Source organism: Dermacentor andersoni, chromosome 9 (assembly GCF_023375885.2).
Source record: "Dermacentor andersoni chromosome 9, qqDerAnde1_hic_scaffold, whole genome shotgun sequence".
NCBI classification, from domain to species: domain Eukaryota; kingdom Metazoa; phylum Arthropoda; class Arachnida; order Ixodida; family Ixodidae; genus Dermacentor; species Dermacentor andersoni.
Genome location: NC_092822.1, coordinates 43,741,616 through 43,763,821, shown reverse-complemented (window position 1 = coordinate 43,763,821; position 22,206 = coordinate 43,741,616). Strand labels below are relative to the sequence as shown.

Below are 22,206 nucleotides of genomic sequence, written 5' to 3'. Positions count from 1 at the left end.
GATCACAAAAGCCGCGAAAATGTAGACTACGGCATAAAAAAAATGCCTGCAACTACGCCGATAATGCTCGTAACAGTCACAACAAAGAAAATAACTGGCGGTATGCGAATAGTGATTTTGGAGATCGAATCGAATATGAATGCAATAGTGCCAGAAGCGAATCGAATAAAGGATACTTTTGGGATAGTTTTCTAATAATGAACAGCTGTTATCGCAATTAATATAAAACGATGTTCAAATCCCCAGTATTCTTAAGGTTAGCAGGTACCTGTAATTACATAATACGCTATGAAGCGTTGTCTAATAAAAGCACAATTAATAATAATACAATGCTGTTTTGATTTCTTGCGTAGCACAGTTCGCAAGCCCATTAAGATGCTGTGTGCCCACGGTCTTTCGATCTTCCTGACATTGGCGATTATGTTTCGTACTATTTCGGTGCTGAAACGCTAAGCGGCATTGCTATTAATAAAAATAGACCAGCCTTCATGGAGCAGTTATTTAGGCTTTAAATACAATAGCAGGAAAATCATTTAACAGTCAGTATATGCTTTATACATGCTTATTGCAATATTTATAAGTAAATTTGTTATTGGAGCTCAAAACGACCATGAAACTAGGAAGAGCTTCACTGCTACAAATACCAGGCGAAGCATATGGCTGCCCTCCGGGTGCTCTAACAATAGACGTTCGATAAACGCACATTTTACGAGTGAATTCCAGCTCAATAGAAAGAACGACACATTGAATAGGCTGTTATTGCGAGTAGTGCCTGGTCCAGCTTACATAATTCCGTAGTAACCAGAGGAATTGAAGCCTTGACACAACCTCGTTTTGCAGGAGACATTTGAGCCACATGTCAGCACCGAGCACGCGGCATATGCTTCTGCAGGGTCTTCACAACCGATTGTTGTTGACGTTTCTAAATGACAAACGGCTGTCAAGACAGGCAGGCTTCTTAACAAGTGTATGCCGTGTGGTAATGACAACCGACAAGTGAAAACTATCATTTGTGTTCTCTTTGATGCATTACAACTCGTTCGGTAAATCGGCCAGTCAAATAAAAGGTAGATCAAATATTCATGTATGATCACTGTGCATACCATTTGTATGTCTTTTTCAGCACTGACGTTTCTCGAACACATTACCTCCATTGGAAATTCGTCTGGGCAATATAAATCTACATGCAATCTCCCACACTTTTTTACTCCAGTTGATATGGCGCGACGTATTAAACGGCTTGCTATTTAAATTGATATTTACATTATTAGGTTGTTTCTGGTGATAATATAGAGTTTGGCGGCGCAAGGGTCTATTTTATGTAGTATTCATTTGTTTTACATTATGGGTCAGATACGAGGGAAATTACAAAATGGATGGGCATGCAAAAGGCGAAATTAGCTGGCAGTGATGCTTATTATAGATGAGTATCGATACTCGATAGCAGTTCTGAACCACCGGAAACCGTCAATGAGTTCTGCTTCGATCGGAATGTCATTACAGTCTCTGGCTTTGCAGAAATGCGGTGATACGGGCATCTAACGGGATCATGGCGTTGGGTTGACTTGTGCGACTGCCTTGGGTGAATGAGCTGGCTTTCTCGTTGGGTGGAAAAAAATAATCTGTGGTAAAGACAGACGAGTGAAAGCGACAGAAGGCAGTCGTAACTTAGACTTCATAGCGGAGACGATAGCGCACTAGGAATAATCGAAGAAGCAAATCTTCATCTGGGTACGGTGCTGAACGTATTCCAGAGCCCTAATGACAGTAGATTGGTGGGAATCAAAGATGCTACGTGCAAGTGTAAGTCACACATAATTTTTGTAAGTGACTGTTAGTCAGTATACGTGACGCCTTGTGAAGCACAGTGTTGATTGCGACAAAGCAACCACAGCAACACGCCAAAGCCTGTTGGAAGCTGTAAAGGACGCTTCGCAATAAAAAAAAAGAAGCAGACATGATTAAGGTAGTATTCGCCGCAGAGAGCTACATTAGCTCTAGCATAGGCTAAATATAATCGCTCATACATTGCGTTACATAAAGATTTGGGCCAAAGTGTCAATGGTTTGGCATACAAACGGAGCAGTTGCCCAGAAACGATCCCATGTGTCAATATTTTGAAGGAATACGTTTAGGTAAACGACACGAATTTGAGGCTCGAATATTTTCGGAGCTATGCAATACAACTACTTTGTGGCTTCCAGTTAACACCTAATGCAGCTTATATGCCTATAATAGTTAGCGTAAATTGAAAAATGTTTTTCGTCACTTTTTGTAACGAAGATTGTCTCGCAAACTGACGTACACATAACGTGCACCGAAATCTAAGTACACTTGTGTTCACGCATTTCGCCCCCATTGAAATGTGGCTGCCGTGGCCAGGATTTGATTCAGCGACCACGTGCTCAGCAGCTCAATACCATCGTGAACAACACCACTGAGCAACCACGGCGGGTTCTAATCAACTTTCATCTGTTAAATCAGAGCTATTGTACTTCGTATCGTTCAGTTGATTTGCTCATGGGCTTTTCTACCATGCACAGACCTATAAAGTGAGTGATATTTCCTACTCAGAAAGAACATGTTTTTCTCGCGATAATAATGCCACGTGTTTTCATAGGAACAATAAAGAGCACAAATTGCTGAATGTCAGTTTTGAAGCTTCTTTTACATACTTATAAAAGCCTCCTTGAGTTCGTGCAAGTAATGTTACGAGACTGCACACAACGTAAGTATATTTGAGTGCACAAAATATTCACAACTTTTGAACGGCACCCCAAAGTAAGTCGATCCCTTCACTATCTCTCCGCGTCCGCTCGAATGCCTTCATTTCAAGTTTACTGACGCCACAGACAAAATAACGCCGACCATAGACATGACGAGTGCAAGAGCCTACCCTGAACTCAAGCTTTGATAAAAAATCGACAGAATGTAAAGATAGTCGCACGTGGTCACATGAAGCTGCATTCGTTACCGAAATGAACTGAAACTGATTTTCTGTTCACCGTCCGTATGTGTGCAACACACTTAAGAATAAATCCCGCACCACTACGAGAAATGTGGCTGCATCGTGTGTTCCCTCAGGCTTGTCGTTTAGCTATAGGCACAATGAACAGACAACATGGGAGATCATGGAGGCCTGGCTTATTCACAATAGAGTGAAATGCATCAGTCATGTCTCACCTGTATCACACAAAAGATATTGTGCGTTGTAGAATAAGCCGATCACTTCACGCAACGACGTGCTCGAAAATATTCTGTCTAGTTTTGATGTTGAGCACAGAATGGGAGCTTGCGTTCAGCGTTTCCGTCATGCGGTCTCGTATAGTTTGATGTGGTGCCATCGCAACAGAAAACTCGTAGTTTCAGCCATAAGGGTAAAGAGTGAATGCTACAGCAACATGTTAGAATATTTCATGAAGTGCAAGACATGTAGCTGTAGTAGTCGTATGAATTGAAGTAAACGAACGCTGCTGTTTAAGTAAAGAGGAACTGTGCTAGGGCTTCTCTGCTTGGATCTTGACATCGGACTGTTCCATTTATGTTTAATTAAGGTCTATTTCTTTTTTAGCGACTTTATCCCCACTTTTCCGTATCAGGCACGTTTCAAGCCCTCTTCTCGGGCCGATCCCCGAGGTTGTGCACAGCCGTGCGAATAAAATTACATCATTTTCAGGTTTGAGCTCTATTATAGTTTCGCACTTTAAATATTTAAGTCTGAGAAGATTTATAACAAGAGGCATACGCTGTCGGTGTTTTGTTTGAGTACTCTTTTTTGTGGGCTCCCATTGTCAAAATTCTGAGCAATAATTTTGTCAAGAATGTAATGCCTGCTACGAGCAACATTACTGATAGAATGGTGCGGCAATATAACGAGCGTGTCAATATACAGCGTGCCATATAGCATGACATGGCATATAGCCTACATAAACCTAAATATATGCGGAGGATCACGCCGATGTCGACGGCGGAAAATATTCCCTTGGAATGTCCATATAAGTGCTGTCGCAATATGATGAACCCAAATCAACTTTTTCCAGCTTTTTGTACCCTCAAATATCCAACACCAGTGGCGAGCTCGAAGGCGTAGCCAAGAGCATCAGACTTCTCGTTCTCTATGATGAACAGAAATTTTTTCAGCATGAAGTTTTCCTACCTCGCTATCTAAAAGGGAAGGATGAAATTCGGCGCGGCCGTCTGTGCGAGTTTACGAAAAGGCACTGTGACGTTATTGCACCGTACGAAGGAATCTAGACTCTTTGCAGGAGCGGAACGGTGATGCCGATCCTCACTATACATGTGCTCAGTGTCGACGCCTGAAAGCACGGGAGCCATTATGTAGCAGAGGGTGCAGTGTAAAGAGTACGCAAATTCTATTGAAACAAAGCGGCATTTCGAGCTTAGGACTATTCGTACACCTGCAATTTACTCATTCTCATGATCAACGAAACTTCTTCTTGGGGCACCCGATTCGATAAATTAAAGCAGAGTATTTTCTATGGAACATGAGGGCGTAAATTTATATTTTTTTAACCAGCACGCATGGAATGCAGATGGTTAATGCAGATGGGAAAGAAAAGCTAATGCATATTCAATAAATGACAATAGTTGTTTTGTTTCTGCAGTATCCACTTGCCTCAAGATGCTGCGGAGTCATGGCCTTTTGATTTTGAAAATGGTAAGAACATTTTTTGCTGTACTGCTATTCTCGGCCTATGCCGTTTGTGGAGAGGGATGTTGCAACATCCGCAGGGGCACGTTTATTATTCCTTGCGTACACTGAGTGCAAGATTCATTGCGCGCGTATTACGTAGGGTGTGCTATAACGTAATAACGATTGTCGCAGCCAAATTTCTTGTTAAGCAGGAAATTGTTAAGATTATAATCACTCTACAAGAGCCCTTTAGTTCGGAAACACTGTCCAAATCTGTCAATAATTTTGCCCGAGTTAGAATTTGTAGAGTCGTCTACACTAATGTTTAGAATGAAGAGTCGATGCACTGTGACGCGAAGATATAGACGTCTGTGGGCTGCTGAGCGGATTCAGAGAGCGCTTATGACCAGCGAAACCCACAAGAAAGGCCAGACAGCGGAGTATCCAGCCCGGTACCATAGTTTTAGCGACTACTGTGTTAATACACCCCCTTTGCTCTGCAACCCAGCGCTCGGGCGCTCTAGATGAAAGTGTGCAGAATTGCACAGGCGTAAACACACATTGAAGCCTGCAATGTTGCCAGCATGTTGCTAATGCACCTTGAAGCTTGCACTTTGCACGTGGAACTGTGTGCTCTCAAAATTCCCTGTTCGTTTAAATTTCCGCTAGCGGAAGACGTTTAGTTGCCATGCCGAACATACACGTGAAATATTGGCATTGTGTGAGAAGTCGTAACGCAGCCAGAATTGAGATTACACTTGACGAAAAGCCCAGCACTACCACCAAAACAGAACTTGCTGATGTTTCAAGGTCAACGACCATTCAGTTGACAGAAAAAAACAGAATCCTTTTTTGAAACGAATAGTTTCCTTTGCCTATATCACCCGTTTCCGTGGGTACCGGCAGTCGGCGGTCGGCGGTCGATGGTCCGTGGGCGGACTTGCGATACAAAGCCTCCGAGGGAAAGCGTGCGTGTTCCCCCAAAACCGAATTGCGGGGAGGGCCGGCAGGGAATGTAGCGCGTGAGCTTTGTGGCGTGTGAAGGTTTGCGCTCGTCAAGCACAGCTCGCCAAGCAAGCAAGTGCGCGCACACACAAGCACAAACGCACGTGCACCCACATTTCGTTTGTTGGCTTGCTCGTTCGTCCCTTCATTCGTTTCGTTGGTTCGGGCTTTTCGCTTGCAATGGCAATAATCAAAGATGGCTCCCGCACCCTTCTGCTTTAATTTAAGGGATTAGTGTTGCTTTCTCGCCACTTGAATTAGCGCTTATTTCACTCCTCATCAAAGGAATTTGCAGAGATTGTACAAAGTGTGCGGCAAGATCAATTGAGCGATGACAGTGTTCCGAAATATATATATATATATATATATATATATATATATATATATATATATATATATATATATATATATATATATATATATGTATAAATGACGCAATTTTGCACTAGCATAAATATTCTTCGAGTGCTTTTGAGCTGCTTTTCTGAGTACGCATGCTATGTATTTCAGGTGCTGTGGATCGCTATGGCAGGTACGTAGTCAACGTTACACCGTGTGCCATGAAATTTTCATTGCGAGCCCAGTTCAACGCTGCATTTCCACGAAGTAGAAGCAAATCGTAATTACATACACCCGGGTTGGCGAAAGCCCAACAGTGTTTTGTTCCTGCTCACAAAGGGGTCTTTGGCGAATATGAGAATAGCTTGCAAGTTTATAAGGATAAACTGTCTAGCGCAACATCCGAATCAAGCACAAACAGGCGTAGCCGCACTTTGCGCATCTTACAGGCATGAGTGCGCGCTTTGCATTCACTCGATTCGGTTCTCGTCCGATTTGATTTTCTACTTGATCGCACACAAGTTGAGGAAAACGTAACTTAATCTCTCGCCTAACTTTCCTTGGAAGCGCAGAAGCACTCTTTTCCTTAAAGTGCATCCCGACGTGGTGTGCGTACAGCAACAAGAAGAGATTCCTATATTCCAGTGTAGATGTTACGTGAGGCTCTAAATCCACACTCACGGGACGTGTTTTTGAATTAGATCTTTTAATAATCTCGCGTTAAGCGAGTATGATCACCCACCTAGAAGAAATGATTTTGACAAGTTACAGAAAGTGGTAAACTCTTAAAAAAAGTTTGCACCTTTTGGGGCTTATCTTGTCCCAGAACGATAACGGTGATCTGTCTTTCGCACGTTTCCTTTCGTTAACGCTACAAGCCCGGTACTTACAGGTTACGAATGGCAGGGGCGTTATCAGTGGGACATAGCATTCTCGAAAGGAAAGTAGCGAGCGCAGCGTTTTCAGGAAAGGAAACGCAAGCAAAGAAGATGTCGATTGTCTTTGTGGGACGAGATAAGCCCCAAAAGTTGCAAGCCTTTTTGAGAGTGTAGCAAGTAATCTGTATTCAGAAGCGGAGTTCTTCGGAAATGCTGAACGTAGATTAAGCTTCATAGGAGGGAAATTTGCCATTCACTTGAAGGTAGTTGAAAATGCACAATAAAACCCATATAAGTTCGCCTTAAATAAATCTTGGCAATCTGAGAAAAATTTATCGCTGTGCTGGTATTGTGTAAGCGAAAGTTTACGTGCCTGCCGCTGATGTTATCTAAAGAATGACAGTGAAAGATACCTTGAATTAGTCTGCAGGCTGAAATGGTAAAAGCCTGTAGAAAAACACGCAGACGATAGGGCAAAATAACGCGGGGGTATGAAAAAAAGAAGGTTAATTCAATCAAGTAATACTTTGTTGAAGTGCATCAGTTTACCAGTTTGTTATGGTAAGGAAATGTAAACTTACATTTGGCACGCTGCAGAATATATCTGAATGTGGTGTTTTGTGGCGCAAGGGCCAATTGTGGCCAAAGAGCGCCAGAATAGGCCAAAGAGAATATATCTGCGGTGTTTTGAGGTGTATTGTTTAAATTGGTAAAGTACAACAGACAACATTAAATACAGAAAGAGGCCCCGAAGCGAAGCCACTGTACTGGGGCCTATAAGCGATGTTGCGTGTTTTAACGCACTTACGTTTGAGCAGACGAATACAAAACAATAACAACGGATGAGTGCTAAAGCAGTAAGCTCTGTTTCACAGAAAAAGAACATGCAGTACTATACTAAACAGCCCTGTATCGCGTTTAAGCAAGGAAGTACAAGGATAAAGAATAAATGAATGAATTCTGTATCACGTAATTTAGTACTTCAGCCTTGAAATTATTTGAGCATTTTAAAGCAATGCAATTGATCACTGTAAACTAAAACAGCAACTGCCAATAATTTAGTCGTCAATAAATGTATGATCTATTACTTATTGGTCATTAGGCACAGTAATTCTTCACTCTTTTGTCATAAAGTATGAGCGACAATTAGTAAATCGCTCCTACTAAGATATTTTTGTGGCAATACAGTGCGGGCATTGCCAAAAGTAAATATAGTTAGTAGCGTAAGCACATTATCATTTAAATCTGGCGCAATTGTTTTGCTGTAATCTTCATTTATCTAAGGATATAGCACTGTCGGAAATGACACTCAGACATCAATGCACTTTCTTCACTGAAAATAGATTTTATTGCCTGGTGAGCCCAGGAAATTTCAATATGACAAGAAATAGACGTTAAATGGTGAAAATCAAGGCATTGGAATTGTGGTCCTACGTGGTGGTGCATTTCTTAAAATATAAAGTGTCGCATTAGTCCGTGTACTCAAGTTCTTTATTTCAGCTGCTTTCATGTGATCTGTGCTTCTGTTACTACTTTTTTGTTTCTTGATTACTGCTGTGAAAAAAAGAACGATTTGTTTGCATACATACGTAGACACCATGACTGTAAGACGATATGAAACACTGAAACCTCGGCGTCTACATCAAGGTACATGTTTACCCGAGGGGCCCGATTTTTATTAGTCATAAGACGCCAACAAACACTGACACCAAGGCTAACATAGGGGAAATCACTTGTGCCCAAGAAATGAAATAAAGGAACGATAATATAATGAACATGAAAGTGGATGAAAAAACAACTTACCGCATGTAGGGAACGATCCCACAACATTCGCATTTCGCGTGCGATGCTCTACCAATTGATAACGAGGGTCTCGAATCCAGAAACATTGATGCCTTCAGGTAGCATGTGTGGCCTTATTGACCGGTTGCCTTTAACCAAAAAGATCACGATCTCGTGACGCTTGCGTCAGAAAGGATGTTCCACATCCGCCGCCAAGGTCTGTGGTGGTGGCGCTGGCTAACACTCCCAGGGTTCTACAAGGAAACATAAATACCCAAGAAAGTGGACGGGGAAGCGGCGCCGCGGTAGGTCAATTGGGAGAGCATCGCACGCGAAATGCGAAGGTTGTGGGATCGTTCGACACCTGCGGCAAGTTGTTTTTGCATCCACTTTCATTTCCATTAATTTATCGTTTGCTTATTTCATTTATTAAGCACAAGTAATTTCCCCTATGTGGTCCTTGGTGTCAGTGTTTGTTCGCGTCTTATGATATGAAAGTGCATATTTGCTACTTATGACCGCATAAAACCAACAGTCAATGGAGCCATTGAGCTCCTCAATTCCCTATTCTCAAAATTGCTTCTTGGGGCACGATGGCTAGCTGGGTAACTGCGATTATAAATGCATCATATGGCTCCACATCACAACCTTGCTGCGGGAGATATTTTAAACATTCAGCAGCTAGTTGTGCTTAAGCAGTAAGGTGGGTCGCCAATGTGTTTCAAAACCCAACGGGGTGACCTCTACAAACATTGGGGCTCATTGCACCGATTGGGAAATTCGATGCGATGGCTAGCCGCTGCTGTGGCGGTGCATTTTGAAAGCAAAAACAAACGCTACAATGCGATAGACGATTTGGTGGATGATGATATCGAAGTTTGTTCTTCGGAGTTGCTGATTAGAGTGATGTTCGATGCAAACGTATTATGGTAGAGAAATAAAAATGGTCACAGACCGGAAGATAATTCACAGGCTGTTCGTTGCCTCTTTCTCTCTCTTGGCCTTTATCTTATCTTGCGCTAAAGTTATAGTAAGATACACGTTTTATCGATATGCTGCAGATTAAACTTTTAGTAAGTACAGTGCTCAGCGACTGAAACGCGATACTCGGGCGACATAGCGGTGGTGTACTTACGTGCACCACCGGTGGGCGGTGACACTGAGATGATGCACTTTTGTGTCACACGAAAGCGAGAATCTTTTTGATGCATCGTAACCGCAATCGGCCTCGTCAACGATCACCCAGCGGGTCACCGGTGGCGCAAAAAAGTGCCGGCCGCCATGCTGTCTGAGTATCGCGTTTCAGTCACTGAGCACTGTTAGCTGAGCACTAGTAGCCAAACAACAACGGTAACCAAAAAAGTAAGGCTTGTAGCAGATTTGACTAAGCTGGGAGAAAATGCAGCAGCAAGTCGCTGAGGTATACGCTATGTAGCTATGCGCTTATTTCTGCTATTGCGCGTAGTTCACTCTGGCGCAGGTGAGCAATGGGTGTACCTGAAGGAGGAGGTCGAAGCCTACGTAAAGAAAATGAATGAAACGTACGGAGGTCGGGTCTTGACTTGGGGTATGACTGGCGATTACGCATATTGGAGAGATCATCCTCATCATACCGAAAGGTAAGTCTACTTCATGTCTGTCGTCGACTTGGTGGGGTATCACATGTGTTTCGACTATAGAGGTAGCTAATATCGTTGCTTTTTTGACTGTTGGCACATTTGCTCCCGTTTGCAACATTGGATTAACCTGCTGGTGTGACCTACTTTATTTCGAATAGCATTCTCATAGCCCTTTAGCAAACAAAGCAGCGGTAAGCACCGCGGAGAACCCACAAAAAAAAAAAAAAAACAGGACCATCGACCCCGAAGGTGGGCGTAGCCGAGGCTGCCTCAACTTCCCAGGTCCCTTCCAGCGCTGGCAACGGCCGGCGCAGCCAAATCCCCCAGGGAGCCCCATCGACCTCCGGGCTGGTGGGCGCAGGGGTCTTGCCCTCCAAGGCGGGACCCTCACTGGTAACTTCCCGCTCGCAAGAGCACGTGTCCGGCGCCTCACAAGAGGCAATGGACACTACACCCATCCTCAAGGCGCACCAAGCGCCTAAGAAGCGGCGAGGCTCCCTCGAACGCTCCAGAAAGGGCAGAACCCCGATTACAGGGCCTCGAAAGGGCTCTGTAGTCTAAGGCATAACTTCCGTTTCTATACACACAGCACTAATTTACTTTAAATATGGATACACAAATTGTTCAATGGAACATCAGAGGTCCCCTTAGAAACCTTGATGATTTGCAAGAACTCATGCACCAACACAATCCAAAAGTGCTGTGTTTACAGGAAGCACACTTAAAACCAAAACACACAAATTTTCTTCGACAGCACGTTACTTTTCGCAAAGATCGCGATGATGCTATCGAATCATCGGACGGTGTTGCCATTGTAATTCAGAAAAGCATGGCGTGTCAACGTTTACAGCTACGAACGGCCCTCGAAGCAGTGGCGGTTCGAGTTGTCCTGCTAAACAAACTCACCACTATTTGTTCGCCTCACATACCCCCACATTACAAATTAAACAAACCTGAATTTCAGTCTTTCATAGATGAATTGCCAGAACCTTATGTTGTTCTTGGCGATTTCAATGCACACAGCACCTTGTGGGGAGACTCTCGCATCGATGCGCGAGGTCGTCTCGTTGAACAGTTCCTTTTTCTTCTGGAGCGTGCCTTCTAAATAAGAAAGAACCCACATATTACTCTCTTGCAAACAGATCCTTTTCGTCAATAGATCTTAGTATAGTTTCCGCGTCTATACTGCCCGAACTCAAATGGGAAGTTACGAGCAATCCTTACGGGAGCGATCACTTCCCCGTACTGCTAAGTACATCTAGAGAAAATGAATTTCCCCCACAAGCTCCTAGGTGGAAGATAGGTACAGCCGACTGGAAGAAATTTCGAACTCTATCTAGCATCTCATGGGCTGATATGTCTTCTCTAGAAATTGATGCCGCTGTGGAGTATTTTACAGCGTTCATAATAGATGCCGCATCTAAATGCATATCTGAAGGAAGTGGCTTGGCATGCGGATGGCGTCTCCCGTGGTGGAACGACGAATGTAGGATTGCTCGTAAGAAAGAGAACAAAGCGGGGGGGTTGCTACGCGCTTCCCCCACTGCAGAGAATCTTATCAACCTTAAGAAAGTAAAATCTCAAGGCCGGAGAACCCGCAGGCAGGCCAGAAGAGAAAGTTGGCAGAACTATTTATCGAGTATTAACTCGTTTACAGATGAGGCCAAAGTCTGGAACAGGGTAAATAGAACTAGAGGTCGACCAACGTACTCACTCCCTCTGGTAAATACACAGGGCGATACGCTGCAAGATCAGGCAGACTCACTTGGGGAGCACTTTGAGAGCGTGTCAAGTCCAACAAATTATTCAGAATCCTTTCTCAAATACAAACAAATAGAAGAACGCAAGCTACTCATAAAAAAAATGTCGAAAGAATGAACCATACAACTGTCCTTTTAGTATTGCCGAGTTCAGAGCTGCCTTGAGATCATGCAAGAGCTCCGCACCGGGTTCTGACAGAGCCATGTATGAAATGACCAAAAGCTTACACAATGACACGCAAGTTGCAGTACTTGCACTTTTCAACACTGTTTGGGCTGTAGGATACCTTCCAAGCGCATGGAAAGAAGCCATTGTGGTCCCTGTTTTGAAACAGGGAAAAGACCCTTCCTCTGTGGCAAGTTACCGCCTGATAACACTCACAAGTTGCCTTTGTAAGGTATTTGAAAAAATGATTAATCGGCGACTCATCCATTTCCTTGAACTGAACAATATACTTGATCCCTATCAGTGTGGCTTCAGAGAAGGCCGGTCGACAACAGATCACCTTGTATGCATTGAAGGATATATTCGGGACGCATTTGTACATAAGCAGTTTTTCGTGTCAATATTTCTTGACATGGAGAAGGCATATGACACAACATGGTGCTACGGCATCTTGTGAGACTTGCCGGAAATGGGCATCTGTGGCAATATGCTGAAAATAATTGAAAGCTATTTGTTGAATCGCATCTTCCGAGTGAAAATCGGCAACGTATTGTCGCGACCTTTCACACAAGAAACAGGTGTACCACAGGGAGGCGTGCTGAGTTGTACGCTCTTCATCGTGAAGATAAACACGCTTCGTGCTTCGCTACCACCTGCCATTCTTCATTCTGTCTACGTTGACGACATTCAAATCGGCTTCAAATCCTGTAACCTCTCAGTATGCGAGAGACAGGTGCAGCAGGGCCTGAACAAGATTTCCAAGTGGGCAGACAAAAACGGGTTTAAAATCAATCCCCACAAAAGCTCTTGTGTTCTTTCTACAAGAAAGAGAGGCCTGTTTCCGGATCATTCCTTAGAACTGTGTGGACACCAAATACCTGTCAACAAAGAGCACAAATTCCTGGGTATTATACTTGACCTCAGACTCGCTTTCATTCCACACATTAAATATCTGAAAGAAAAATGTCTAAAAACGATGAACTTAGTGAAACTTCTATCCCAGACTACATGCGGTAGTGACAGGAAGTGTTTAATGAACCTATACAAGAGCCTAATTCGGTCTCGATCGTATTATGGTGCTGTAGTATATAACTCTGCCGCCCCGAGCGCGCTAAAGATGCTAGATCCTGTTCACCATCTAGGTATCCGCTTAGCCACTGGCGCTTTCAGAACAAGCCCGATTGAAAGCTTATACGCGGAATCAAATGAATGGTCCCTTCATCTACAGAGAACTTACATCAGCCTTACATATTTCCTAAAGATACAATCCAATCATCAACATCCATGTTTTAACACTCTTAACGATATGACCTGCACTACACTTTTCCATAATCGCCCCTCTGTAAGAAAGCCTTTCTCGCTTCCAGTGAGGGAGCTTAGTGATGAAATGCGTGTCCCACTCCTCGAGCATCGCTTAATGCATCCAACCAAGTTGTTACCGCCTTGGGAGTGGCAGGTCATAGAATGTGACATATCCTTTTTAGAAGTAACAAAACACGCACCACAGATCGAAATACGAACTCATTTCCTAGAACTCCAGCACAAGCACTCCTGCGCAGAGTTCTACACAGACGCTTCGAAGTCTAATGCCGGGGTGTCGTATGCGGCCGTCGGCCCATCCTTCTCAGAATCCGATGTACTACATCCGGAAACAAATATATTTACGGCAGAGGCCTACGCATTACTATCTGCTGTGAAGCATATAAGAAAATCAAAACTCCAAAAGTCAGCGATATATACAGACTCCCTAAGTGTCGTGAAGGCCCTGATGTCACTCTATACACACAAAAATCCAGTACTTAAGGAACTATATTCCGTCTTGTGCATAGCGTACAGATTTAACCAGCGTATCATTATATGCTGGGTGCCTGGCCATAGGAGCATTGAAGTGTAACGTTCTGGCGGACGAGATGGCCACGTCAATCGCATCGCAAGCTGTTAACCCTACCGCTCAGGTGCCTGTCACAGATCTGAGGCCTTTCTTGCGAAGGAGGCTCCGAGATCACTGGCAACACATGTGGGACGCGGAAACGGATAACAAGCTCCACCTGATAAAACCACAGTTAGGATTCTGGCCCTCGAATACAAAATCACGCCGTACAGATGTCCTATTCTGTTGTCTCAGAATAGGACACACATTTGGCACGCATAACTTCTTACTCACTGAAAATGATCCTCCAACCTGCGGTAGATGCGGGGAGAGGCTGACCGTCCTCCACGTCCTCCTGGAGTGTCGGGCAGCCGAATCTGAAAGAAGGAAACATTTTTCCCTAGCATACCGGCAGCACATCCCCCTACATCCCGTAATGCTACTCGGCCCAGAACCTTTCTTTGACACCAACGCAGTCCTAAGTTTCCTGAAAGATGTTGTCCTGCATGTTTTTAGCCCCACATGTTCGTAGCGGGCCCACTCTTCAGAGGATGCCGCTGTGATAGCTCTTTGGTATAGCACATGCCTCTAGGCCCTTGTCTTTCAAGGGCTCTGGCGAGGCAGCAGTGCTCCAAGTAAGTTTACCATCTTATATATTTTATATTTTGCACCATTCTTCTACGATGGATTTTAATGTTCATAGTATGCGTCATTAGTCATCGCCATAATGTTATAGCACGTAGATTTTACGCACTTTACAGCGACTATTTTTAGGCCACTTTACAGCCAAATCACATCTTCGTCACAGAACTCATCATAACACCGCGAAATCACAAACACTATCTTGGCGCTCTTTGGCCATATCTGGCCCTTGCGCCACTAAACCACACACATTCATTCATTCAATACGTGAAGCCTAACGCTGGCATATCTATCTGGCTATTCAGCGTTGTTTAAGGTTTGTCAAAGCATTGCCAGATGGATCAATACGCTAGTGTACTGCAAGCGTTTATGTGCGTGACATGAGCGCTGTGCCTGACGACAGCAGCAACACGACGCGATGACGGTGACATGATGGCAATGGCATCACGACTGCCTGTTCTTTTTTTTATGCCGCCAAAGAAACGTTATAACTTGTTCCGTTTCCCACCAGGGACAATTTCGAAGGTGGTATACATTGTCACACAGCGTTGCCGTAACGCAAAAAAAAAAAAAAAAACACAGGGAAATACGGGGCAACGCCGAAGGTGGTGCCGTCCCAACAATGCTAGAAAGTAACAGAATACCGTTCGTGACTCACGAGAAAGACAGTGTCAAGACCTGAGGCCGCTTTGAAACTGGCGCAGGGGCACCAGTTTTCATTCCCGTTATGCGACCTGACGCGAGCTCAAGTGTTCGCAAGAAGCTCGTTGCCGTTGGGACGAGGTTAATGTGCGTGCGAGTGCGGCATATTTCTTGTTTTTATTTTTTTCTTTATCACCCGATCTGCGTTACATCGCAAAGCGAAGATCAGCAAAAGCAGCAAGTATTTAGGAGCGAAACAACGTTAGCCAAACACAGGGTGGTCTCTCGGAGTAATTATTTTCCATTTAAGAAGGGCCTGCTTTCGGAAGCCCGGGAGTTACTGGGCTCATTTGCTTATTTACTTCAATGAACTTGATGAACGGCGTTCCTGAAGTAATCGCGAACCGGAAATATATTGTCGCCAGCATGTCACCACCGCCGCTATAGGATACTTGGAAAAAAGATATTTTTATTGAGGAGTTCCAAAACGAGGCCAAATCTTTTTATTGAAGAGGCCCAAAACGAGGCGAGCCACCAATCTACTTACTAACTACGAGGCGCCTGGAAAGGACAAAAAGGAAAAAAATCCTTCGCACTATCACGGTCGCACGCTCCTGCTTCCTGGTTTTTCCCGTACCTTCTTCATGTGTGCAGACGCCCTCAGAATATTGCATGTGACGTAACCACGATAAAAGCTGTCGCTTCGTCTAATCTACGAAGCAGTCGGCTTCAATCCAGCCCGCTTCGGCAATTCAGTCACACTCACCAACTTTTCCTCGTTCTGCTGCTTAGCTGTGGTTCGCTATCAGAAGTTGATAGCATTTTCCAAACACGGACGTCAATTTGCTGTCTTTGCGTACGAACTTAGTATTCGCGTGCTTCCCAGAGAAATGCACAGCGACGTGAACATAGCCCGCGTGAGAAGGGAAGCGAAGGCGAGTGAGAAACCGCTTGCTCAAGCGTGAGCACGGGGTTTATAAGCCCATGAAAGCGCATGCTTGCCTTAAGCATTAGCATAAATAACCAAATAAACAAGATACTAAAGTCAGTTACCGCAAATAAAAAAACTAAATAAAAAACTGAATAAATACTATTCTTGTGGCCCTCGGCATGAGTACGTCGACGAGCTAAAGGGGACAAATACCTCTTCGTCGGACATCATTCCACGTCATGTTAGCTATATTGTAAGGCGTTACAAAATCTGGAATTACATTGTAAAAACGAGGAGCGTGCTATAGAAAGGACTAAAGCAGTGCTTTGTGTAATTATCTTCCTTGTTGTCTACAGGTGCGCTCCTCGCACCGTTGATTATGTGTTTTCTAATTGATAACATGCACGTTGCTCATAGCTAGAAAACAGAATATTGATTAGAAAGGTTGGTTCCCGTTCTCTTTTTTTTCCTTTGCGAGAAGCAGGTGCTTTATGATGCGCTGAATAAAGTGGTAATATGTTGTATACTTTTTTTTTCGGCAGACCTCCCGTGAATGGCGAAATAGACTGGTCTGAGTACGCCAACTGCAACGGAATCAATACGTTGAGAGAACGAGAAACCGATTGCACTGGGTTATTCACTTGGAATATTCAAAAAGGCATAAACACACCATTCTATCTCAGTGAAGTATCTCTGGTTCCAAAATTGTGCAAAGGACTAAGTCTCATGCCAGTTAACTTCAATGTCAGTGGTCTTAGGAAACATTCAGAGGAGAAGAGGTGGGGTCACTCAATCTCTGAAGTCAAGCGAAGGCTCGTTGAGGTAAGTGATTCAGTAATATTTTTTATTCATTTCTTTATTCGATGGCGCTAATTTTGATGAACTTGCCGCTTAACAGCAGCTTCCGCAGACTTAGACGAAATTAACAAGAGGAACTGTTCGAGAATCGAATCTATGCATTCATAAGTCGTTTTCCACGGTCAAGATACTCTAGCCAGTGATGAACAAGTTAGATTTGGTTGGTCCTAGCCTAAACTAGTAAAGAACGCAATCTGCGATTCCTATGGTTCAGAAGGCGGTGTCACCTTTGTAATGTTCTGCACCTGCCAGTTTATCTATGTGGTTTGTGACTTGTCAATGGGAGTGAACTTACTCTTTGAAGCGCTATATGCCTTTGAGGTCAGGTAAATGACTACTGATCCCTGTTTGTGATGGTGATGTCTTTATCGAGATCACATGAAGGACTAGTTGGCAAGGTGATGTGGTGTCGGATACCATTTGTCTCTCTCTCTCTCTCTCTCTCTCTCTCTCACACACACACACACACACACACACACACACACACACACACACACACACACACACACACACACACACACACACACACACACACACACACACACACACGCACGCACGCACGCACGCACGCACGCACGCACGCACGCACGCACGCACGCACGCACGCACGCACGCACGCACGCACGCACGCACGCACGCAGACAGACAGACAGACAGACAGACAGACAGACAGACAGACAGACAGACAGACAGACAGACAGACAGACAGACAGACAGACAGACAGACAGACAGACAGACAGACAGACAGACAGACAGACAGACAGACAGACAGACAGACACACACACACACACACACACACACACACACACACACACACACACACACACACACACACACACACACACACACACACACACACACACACACACACACACACAACTGAACTCTGCTCGAATCCGTAATGTGGAGGCAGTTTTATGAAGGGAAGAAATCTGTTGCTCGTGAGCGCCAATCTTAAAAACTAATAAATTAAAGACAGAAAAGCTAACGAATGTTTCGAATACTGGGGTCTGTTTTCTTAGTGATGTCTGATCACTGGCGGCACAGTCATAATCACACAGCTGCTGAGGAGGTACCATGGAGGCCAGCATTACTTATGGATGGCGCGTTGCCGGCCACGTTATTAGTTTTTTACAGCCGCAGCTCTGCAAACATCTAGTTGACTTCGAACGTAGATCCAATAAAACGTGGCGTGAGAAGCCGACATGACGAATTACTAAATAAATAATAATCAAAGAACCCCGCAAAGGGGATGTCTATTCGAGGACTGTATACACAGGGCACATTTTACTTCATAATAATTGGTAATTGCGTTTCACAAAAAAGATTAGAATACTTACGAAGATTGCGGTAACGGAGGACAGCGACTACGCCGCCGTATCGCGGCCTTCACCGCATGAACACAGCCACAGGAAAGTAGAACGAAGAAGAAAAGAAACCCCTGCGGGTTTGTCAAAAAAAAAAAAAAAAAGGAAAACGAAGCTTCGCTCGGTTGAAGCTTTCATAAAGCTTTCATAAAGATTTCATAAAACACAGAAGTGTTTTCGCGCCCCTGCGCTTCGGGTTGACTAATTTAATGTTTCCCTTTTGTCCTCTAGGCTCTTGTTTAGTTCAGACAGTAGAGCGACCGTCCCGGGTCGGCGTTGGTGAAGGAGCTAGGTAGAAAAAAAAATAAATAAGAGAAGGTTACAAGACAAGGAACCAGAGAACCAGCCACTCTATTGACGAGACAACATTTAGCACGTGACCCAGCTTTGAGCGCTTGAATTTGTCGGCAGCTGCAGTACAGAACACAGCAGTCCCGTGAAGGCAGGTGAACCAGGGCGTTTGTTATTTGTCACCCCATCTTAATGCCCCGTCCAGATGTTGGCTGACCAATTGAGCCGGCGTTGCCATGACTACAGAGCGATGGCTATTTCGAACGATGGTGTGAGAAAATTACATTTTTTTTTCGCCGGCGATATTTTTAGCGTTCCCTTGTTACCGCCAGGAGCGCCTCATCCAAGCTTATCGACAATGACGCGCTGCGCTTCGTAGAGAACTCAGACATACAGCCAATTGCGCGACATTAAGTAACTTACGCCAGCCTATCGTGCAAGATTGTGTTCCTAGGTGTAACACTGCCCTTCCCTTCAACGCGCACGTAAGCGAGGCTTTTTTTCAATGTCGCCGTTGACGCCGTTCGGAGAGAACAATGGAAGATAACCGACGAAAATTTTGAAAAACCAATGGTGGGGCAAGATAAACAACGACTGAAAAGCTGCAGAGGACGCACTGAAAGACATCAATACTTCTTTCTAGGCGAGTTGGTTCACGTTGAAGCATAAGGGTAACAGCGCAAACAGATGACCACAAGAAGGGTCCGCGTCTGTAAATGTGTACGTGTCTCCCTTGTTGCGGTTGTCTGTTCGCCCTGTTACCCATATGCACTGAAAGAGCCACGTCAGGTCGTTACATGCACTGTATTTGTGTAATGTTAAATCGTTAATAAATTTAAGCCACAAGTCGGCTAGACGTACTCGATTTCTTTTGAGTAATTGCTCATTTACTTTTGTGCGGGATTCATTGGTCACTGTAACCAACTACACTTCTGAATGAAGTGAAAATTATTGTAATCTGTTACCTTTTTTATGTACCGGGTGCAAGTGTGAGGGTGATGCAACAAATACTCTAGGTAAATATGTGGATTGAAAACATCCGAAAAAGTGCAGGCGTATGGTGGTTCCGATTGACACAGAATAAAGGCAACCTTATGTGGGAGAAATCCAGTTATTCCGCAGCGTTAAATCATATGCTGGTTATATTTACATCTTGAAGGCTTGTACAGTTCACGTAGAATTTGTGGAATACTATTGGGTTGCCTTTCTTACGGCAAAACGTTTCTACATGGTGCGATAAATGGAATAAAGGTCACGCGGCTTTTTTGAGAGAAAGTAGAGTGAATGTAAGATTGAATTATATGTATTTTTGCCCACGTCTCTTTTCTTTATATTCACACGTGTACTTATCTTTTTTAGATGACACTTTTTCCAGTGTCTGACAAGTGTTATCGCTCAATTCGGGACGCGCCCGCATGTGTCCGAAGTTTCTCGAATGTTATCGATAGTTATATCTACTATCTGTTGTCACCGAAACTTGCGTAATCTGATTGCATGGGCGACACGAATTGTGTAGAACTTTCTGGAAGACACGCGGTCACCAGCGATTATTCTGGAACCTTCTATGTGGTGGTGATGTTAAAGCAGGCGGGGTTAGCCTGGCATACATAGCCGGCAATTGTTTCGCCTGATCCTCCTTCGAGTTTAGATCAGGGGTGTGTCACCAGGTGTCGATGAGCCCCGTGTCTCGCAGGAAGACTATCAGCAGTCGTTGCGCTCTCTTCCTGAATGCCGCGGGCCCTCCGGGGAAAACAACGTCTTCAAAGGTCCTGTGCGTAAGACCGCTCTTTTGTAGGTTGTCGACCATCGCTTTTCTTTCTGTGTCAAACTGCGGGCATAGCCAAATGAAATGTTCGATGTCGCCAATGTCACCACAGAAAACACAGAGTGGGGAAGCGCGAAGCCCAGTCTTAAATAACCAAGCCCATGTATACAAGCCGACGCGCTTGCCCCACAGACGAAATTTTCGACGATCGCCTACTCTATTCGCTGCTATCACCGTTCTTTAAAATGTGGCCTGTTTTTGAGGTCACGGGCTCGCTGAATAAAACGTTAGTTTCGTCAATCCCAGTTTTGTTGCTTTCTTCACCGTTGTACGACGTGACAATATTGTTACACACTGACGTAACATATCATCATCCCTACCCCAAAGCTGCGTAGCAGTTTAGAACACGGTAGTATAGGCCGACCTCTCGGCTTTCCTTTAATAATGAATGTTTCTCTCCCTAGACGGTAAGAAGCAACCTGCGATTTACTTTATGCTATTCAGGGTTGGGGTGATTTTGAATGAAAGATTGCGAGTGTATGAAATGAAATAGCAGGAAGAAATTTTGCTTATTTTGTTCTAGCATTGCGCATTGAGCGTGAAGATCGACTTCGACGGCTATTTTGTGTACGACCTGTCAAACACACTTGATGGCAATTTCCAGTGGATTGTTGTGAGCATCACTAAACTGGAAGATGAGTCCAAAGGTCTCGTGACAAAAGGCGGGAAGCTGACGTACTTCGCGCAAGGCTCTTATACGGAGCAAATAAGTTGTGATGATGGCGTGAAAAGCGGAAAAGTAGGCTGAGCATGTATTCTTAAATAACGTACTCTAACGCCAAAACTATGTTACTACAACTGCTGGTGAAAAATATCTTTATAATTATGTAACAGTGATCTGTTACTTATTATTGTGCGCAGCGTAACAACGAAATAAAAGGCTTTAAAGTGCTTACATTGCCGATTTGTTCGCTTTCGCATGAGCTTCCCCCCCCCCCCCCCCCTGGGGCGTCTGCGTCAGCAGGCGTTTGGTGATTTGCGACACCACGTACCCGAGCACACGAGGGCTGGACCCTCCCGCGTGTAGCCATGCGCGGCTTAGTCGTGTTCGGGGAAAGGGGGATCCTGGGGGTTGAGCCGATGCCGGGTGTTCGGGCCGTTAAGGTCCCCCGACGGAGGCAACACACCTCTTTGGCCTCTGCTTCACGTAGACGGCACCTCCAGATTGACCCACCTGGAGGAAATCGGCAGTCGTCTTTTCTTGTGACCCTCTTCAATCTTTTCTTTACTATATTCCTTCTTTTACTATGCCATCATCTCTTCTCTTCCGTCACTTCCTATTTTTCCTAGGTGGCTTGGGTTAACCTTGTGTATGTGCCCCCCCTTGGGTATAATATATGAGGTTATAGTGGCAATGTACGTATGCCGTTTGCAGCCTTACGCGTTAAGTTCTGCCGCGTCCCCAAGTGGGCCTCCGTGGTGGGTGGCCGCCATTGCTGCCGAAAAGGAACCGCAGTACTTAGGGAACACCAGCATATCCCCGCATACTTGATCCTCACCCTCAAAAGAGGGGACGCACCGATGGCTTAAGCACATGTTTCAACCGAACAAAAGAGACCTATCCGAAATTCCATG

The 22,206-nt window shown here is 44.5% G+C and overlaps 1 long non-coding RNA gene across 1 annotated transcript; it reads left to right on the top strand.

Annotated features, from left to right (window-relative positions):
- The first annotated feature begins 6,168 nt into the window (after positions 1–6,168).
- Positions 6,169–21,513, top strand: LOC129383871 (uncharacterized). The gene is made up of 4 exons (XR_011890139.1): positions 6,169–6,191; positions 10,124–10,277; positions 16,831–17,110; positions 21,155–21,513. It is a non-coding gene; the product is annotated as an uncharacterized lncRNA (long non-coding RNA).
- Positions 21,514–22,206: the final 693 nt, after the last annotated feature.